We start from the raw sequence: 6,384 nt of genomic DNA, 5'->3' as shown, positions 1-6,384 counted from the left end.
GGCGGGAGAAGTCTGCATAAGCTAAGACCGGGGCCGACACCAGCTTCGCCCTCAAAGCATCAAAGCTCTCCTCACACTGAGGTGTCCATACAGAACAAAGATCTTGCTTCTGTCCCCTCTTGCACCGTGTTCCGGCTACCTCGGCCACTAGCTTATGCAGCGGGGCTGCCAACTTCGCAAAACCCTCAACGAAGCGCCTGTAGTAGCTTGCAAAGCCCAAAAACGAACGCAGCTCTGATGCATGGCGGGGACGCTGCCACTTGGCGACCGCCTCAATCTTTGCAGGGTCAGTAGAAACACCGTTCCCAGAGATGACATGCCCAAGATAGCCGACCTCTTTCTGAAAGAAAGCACACTTCCCGAGTTTGGCCTTTAAGCCTTCATTCTGCAGGCGACTCAAGACGACTTCCAAGCGCTGCAGATGTTGGGCAATGGAGGATGAAAACACAACAATGTCGTCAAGATATAGAAGAAGAGACTGACACTGTTGGTCTCCAAACATTCTTTGCATTACTCGCTGGAAAGTACTTGGGGCATTACACAACCCGAATGGCATCCGATTCCATTCAAAGAGGCCAAAGGGTGTGCAAAAGGCTGTTTTCGGTTTGTCCTGCTCCGTTACCGGGACTTGATTATACCCACTGGCCAAATCCATGGTCGAAAACCAACAAGCACCAGAGAGGGCATCAAGACTTTCCTCTATACGAGGGAGGGGAAAAGCATCTTTCCTCGTTTTGCTGTTAAGGAGGCGATAGTCCACACACATGCGTAGGCTGTTGTCTTTTTTTCTGACCAAGACAATTGGAGAAGCGTAGGGACTACTGCTCTCCCTGATCACGTTGGCCTCCAACAGCTGATTAATGTGGGCCTTGGCCTCCTCGTACTCTGATGGCGGAATGCGTCTGTATCTCTGTCGCACAGGAATGTTATCAAGCACTGGTATGTCGTGAGAAATGAGCGTGGTGCAGCCCAGATCACCATCATGTGCCGAAAAGACAGAGCTGTACTTGTGCAAGAGAGACCGCACCTCGGCTTGGTCCTGTTCCGTCAAAGCTGACAAATCCACCTCCTCTAACCCACTCTGCACAGGGCCACCAGCCGTACAAGAAGAAACTGTGGCCGTGGTCGACCTCACCTCTGTGACCCCAGTGGGTAAACTCACGACTTGGGTACGGCTGAGAGTACCCAGGCTAGTGCGTGGGTAGAGGAGAACTGCAGTAGTCCCTACATTGACTACAGGGATGTAAGCGGTACCACTGACAACTTGGACAAGACAAGGAGAAGCAAGAAGCCCCGCTGGAAGTCCAGACGCCTGGGGTTCAAAAAGCACAGCTGAACTAGACGGCTGTTCAGGACAAGTGCTGGCAATGAACTGAAGGACCCCACCAGGCAAGCGCACTGCCTGTGGGCCTCGGACCTTGGCTGTACCAAGGACGTCTGTTGACCGTGAAGTAGTGGATTGGTGACATTGTTGCAGGGCCTCAAGAACTGAACCAGGGGCCTGGTTAACTACAGGCAAGCTGAACAGTCTAGCACCATGTGCCCCAAAGAGCTCCCGGTAACACCGCTGGATGACATTCATCCCCAAGATCCCAGGGACAGAAGCCGACGCACCAGGCGGATCTCGTACCACCAATATCCCACACCCATGAAATACCTTGTCACACAGTGTCACGTCCAGCTCAAGGTAACCAATGTATGGGATTGCCAAGCCGTTAGCCGCTCGAAGTTGGAGCCAATGACAAGACTGAAGGCGGTCATTGCCCCAAGGGGCAAAATGCTCTGAAAAGAAGCTCTCCGTTATAGTGGACACCATGGATCCAGTGTCTATCAAGCATGGGACCGTAATGCCACCCATCAAGAGGTCCAGGTGAGGACAAGTTGACATTAATTTACCCACAGTCCCTCCTTTTGAGCCCATCGGTTCCCCACCTGAGCTGTGGCTCAGCAACTCAGTGGGTTTCAGTTTTCCGACCCAGAAGAAGGAGAAGGTCTGGTCACATGACCTCGGCCGAAGGCAGAACTAGCACGAGCATGAGGATGAGCTTGCCGGCTATGACACTGGCTAACATGGTGTCCCGGTTGATGACACCTACGACATACTACTGGACCCGCATGACCCTGGCGAGGTGGCAACGAAGAGGTCTGCAGTGAGACCACCGTCTGAGTGAGCTGATTGAGCTGCTCCTGCTGTCGTTTTAGCAGTTCCTTCAGCTCACCCAGTTCGGAGTTCTGTGAAGTGGCCAAAGGTGGATGGGGGCTGCCCTGTACGCCATACTGCAGACCGTACATGGCTGGGAGTGAATGGCTACGCTCCCTGACGCCGCCTGGGAGTCCCTCTCTTTCCCAGCGGATAGCTTCTGCACGCACGTCTATCAGAGTGGCTTGAGGTTGACGACGGACCAACTGTTTCAGCTCCCTACGAAGGGCACCATCAAGAACGTGTTCCACAAATTGGTCACGAAGCAGAACTGCGGAGTTAAGAAGACCATCAGGGGCCCGCTGCTTTACCTGCTCCATAAGGGCCATCAGAGCCAAGGAAAATTCTTGCAAGGTCTCGCCTTCCTGCTGAGTCCTAGCAAAGAAAGCCTGCTGCAAAGCTATATATGAACGGGTGCAACCATACAACTCTTTCAATATGGCAAGGATCTGTTCAGGGTCTGCTTGCTCAGCGCTAGTGCGATATTTAATCTCATCTCTGGCCTCTCCCTCTAGATGATCAAAGATAAAGAGGGCCTGATCAGCAGTTGCCAACCGTCGAGAACGCATGCAGGCTTGAACTTCTTCCGCCCAATCCGTTACATTTATGCCAGTCTTTCCATTAAAGGTTGGGCACCTACGGTCACGAGGCACTACCACTAATCGCTCTGTTATTGTAGTGCTGGCATTGGCCAATGGAGTGGTACTCACCGGAGCAGGAGGAGTCGGAGCAGTACTCGGGCCGGCCTGTGCAGCATCCCTTTCCCTGCAGAGCCGCTCATTGTCTGCCTTCAGCTGCATGACCAGTTCTTTAAGCTGTTGCAGTTCCTCCGCCATGGCACCGGAGGGTGAGCTGCAGGAAAACCTGCTAGAGAAATTTAGAAATCTGGGGTTTAGAGCTGGGCTACCTACTGCTGTTCTGTCTCTATAACCAACTAAACACACACAAAAAAAAGAAACACAAGCTCTACAAAAAAAAGAACACTAAAGCTCTCACTGGATGCTACAAATGCAGCAAACCCTCAAGAAAAAAAAAAAAAGGAAAAAGAAAGAACAAAGAAAAAAAAGGAATTCACGTCTGGCTTCAAAATGTCATCCTGCCAACAACGCCAGAATGTGGCAAGGTGAAGAGGGCCCGGGCGGGGATTGAACCCACACCTCCCGGGTAAGAGTCATGCGCGCTTGCCAGTCACCCAAAGGGACATCCCCTTGGCCAAGTAGCCAGGGCACATGATCAATTGGAGGCATAGTGACAGGACCACCACTGTCACATCTCTCCCCCTCTTTTCACAAGCACGTCCTCGTGCTTCCGCGCAGGCTGCCACACATTAGGAATCCATGGACCCACCCCTAGTGCTACATGGATCCTGCCAACAACGCCAGAATGTGGCAAGGGTCACTCGTCCAGTGATGATGATGATCTATGGGTGTTGGTTCCTGAAACCCTGTTGCCGCCTGCTGCAGTTGCGGCCGGAGACCTGAGGCCCGCAAGGCCTGGTTCTACATCTCCCGCAAGAGACTTACCTGTCCTTGAGACACTTCGGGTACAGGAACAACCTAGCGTCTCAGCTGATCCTCCACCTCCAGTTGATCCCAATAATGCTGGACAGCCAGTCCCTCGTCGAACAGCTCGCGCCACCGCTGGCCACCATTCTAATGCCCATCATCTTCCACGGCCTGTTGATCGTACTGGCAAAGAGGTTGTGGAGCCACCGGGGGCAATGTCCAATGTCCAGTCTGCTTTCCACCGGCCATGGTGTTAACCGTCCTGACCTTTTCTTGAGGTTCATCGCCGGGGCGGCGATGCAAAAGCTGGGGGTAGATGTGGTAGAGCAGGTTGCTTATTTATATTTTTCTTTTTTTTGTATTTGGGGTGTAGTACCCCCGTTTTGTATTTGGGGTGTAGTACCCCCTCCTCCTGCTTTCTGCTCACCGTGCGTCGCCGTCCTCCTTTACGTTGATTACGGGGCGGCGCCGGGGGGACAATTGGAACATTGGATGCAGGTGTGCGGACTCCTTCGCTCTCAGTAGTAGACTTGGCGTCGGTGGTGTGGCTGTGGTGGCGTTCGTGTAGCAAGACAACAGGCCAGTGCATTTTCATACCCTCAGGTAAGTTTTGCAACAGCATTGGTTCTTGGCGTGCAATTGTATGGTAGCTGACAGGCTCTGTTTGCAGCGGTCGGCCTGTCTTCTGGCTGGAGATTGAGTGAGGGGAGAGTTGTCCTGGCAGTGTGTGTGTGTGCGCGCAGCCCCGTGAGCCACACAGCGTTCTGTGAGCAGCACGGCGTTCGCTTCCTTGGTTAAATTGAGGTATGTTTGTTGGTTGCATTGCACGGCGCATTTGTGTAGTAGCATGGCTGATAAATTATTGACTTTGCAGTGGTTTTGTCGGCCGAAGTCGGAGGTGAGCCAAGCGTGGCCTTGAAGTTGGCTTTGTACACAGCATTCAGTTCCTACGGTAGGCCGTCTCATTTGTCTTTTTGTGCTTGTGGTACATGTGCCTTTTTCTAGCTGCTATTAACCATGACCTTGCACCTCTGATTGTTAACAGTTAAAGCTGTCTGTTGCTGTGTGTGTCCTCCTGTGTCGGAGCCCTGAAGCCTCCACGCCCCGCCAACTATCAGCTGACGCGGGCCCCTACGCCTCGTATGGGCGTCCTACTGCTGTTCTGTCTGGGTTATTTTGATTATTCATTATTTTCCAAAGTTTCTTTTGTTATTTAGTATTTTATTGTATTGTTTTCTTTTTTGTTTTTCTGTGTGTGTGTGTGTGTGTGCAGGCCTTTTGCCTGCAGTGAACCCCGTTTCTGGATCTGTAAAGTTTGTTTCTTTTGTTTAATTTCTGAATTAATCAAATCAGGGGTTGTGTGAGTGTGTTGGTGTGAGTGGAGCCTAAAGAGCTTGTGTGTGTGTGTATATTGTATTGTGCAGGTTCCCCATCTTTTACTGCCTGGCCTAATAGTTGTCTCTCTCTTTTGGACAGGTGCTGGCGGAGCCACTGGTGCAAGAGACTGGCTGATCCCGGTGGTGGCGGTTCCCTTCACTTTCCTTTACAGTAGTGCACTTTGTGGTGGACAATTTGTGTGGTTTTCACGTGTGGTGTAGCATAAGGACCCTTCCCCTCTCCCTCAGCAGTCATCTTCGCCCGGTGAGCCCCCAGCCCTGTACCCTAGCACTTTATTGACAACCTAAGCAACGCTTTTATATGGCCCTATTATATATTGTACAATGTTGTTGTGTCCATTGATTTTATTGTGAACCTGTACTCTGCAAAAAGAAAAAGAAAAACAATAGTTAATAATAAAAACTTGTAATTTTTTGGAATCACGTCTGAGCCAGTGTCTGTTAAACCTGTGTGTCTTTTGGTGTTATAGAATTGTAGCTATAGGTTTAGAATTCCTGGGGGTGGAATTCCCCTAGGTGGCGTTGTTGGCTCCTTCTCAAAGTTTTTCCCTCGTAGCATTGCCACAACTTGGCGTTGTTGGCAGGATCCATGTAGCACTAGGGGTGGGTCCATGGATTCCTAATGTGTGGCAGCCTGCGCGGAAGCACGAGGACGTGCTTGTGAAAAGAGGGGGAGAGATGTGACAGTGGTGGTCCTGTCACTATGCCTCCAATTGATCATGTGCCCTGGCTACTTGGCCAAGGGGATGTCCCTTTGGGTGACTGGCAAGCGCGCATGACTCTTACCCGGGAGGTGTGGGTTCAATCCCCGCCCGGGCCCTCTTCACCTTGCCACATTCTGGCGTTGTTGGCAGGATGACATTTTGAAGCCAGACGTGAATTCCTTTTTTTTTTCTTTGTTCTTTCTTTTTCCTTTTTTTTTCTTGAGGGTTTGCTGCATTTGTAGCATCCAGTGAGAGCTTTAGTGTTCTTTTTTTTTGTAGAGCTTGTGTTTCTTTTTTTGTGTGTGTTTAGTTGGTTATAGAGACAGAACAGCAGTAGGTAGCCCAGCTCTAAACCCCAGATTTCTAAATTTCTCTAGCAGGTTTTCCTGCAGCTCACCCTCCGGTGCCATGGAGGAGGAACTGCAACAGCTTAAAGAACTGGTCATGCAGCTGAAGGCAGACAATGAGCGGCTCTGCAGGGAAAGGGATGCTTCACAGGCCGGCCCGAGTACTGCTCCGACTCCTCCTGCTCCGGTGAGTACCACTCCATTGGCCAATGCCAGCACTACAATAACAGA

The 6,384-nt window shown here is 51.2% G+C and overlaps 1 long non-coding RNA gene across 1 annotated transcript; it reads left to right on the top strand.

Moving 5' to 3' along the window:
• Nucleotides 1-4,430: 4,430 nt before the first annotated feature.
• Nucleotides 4,431-4,886, top strand: LOC311005227. Its single transcript, XR_014596337.1, has 3 exons — nt 4,431-4,509; nt 4,580-4,657; nt 4,751-4,886. It is a non-coding gene; the product is annotated as an uncharacterized lncRNA (long non-coding RNA).
• Nucleotides 4,887-6,384: the final 1,498 nt, after the last annotated feature.

Source organism: Trachurus trachurus, assembly GCF_905171665.1.
Source record: "Trachurus trachurus genome assembly, chromosome: 22".
In the NCBI taxonomy this organism is placed as follows: Eukaryota; Metazoa; Chordata; class Actinopteri; order Carangiformes; family Carangidae; genus Trachurus; species Trachurus trachurus.
This window is presented reverse-complemented; position numbering and strand designations above follow the sequence as displayed.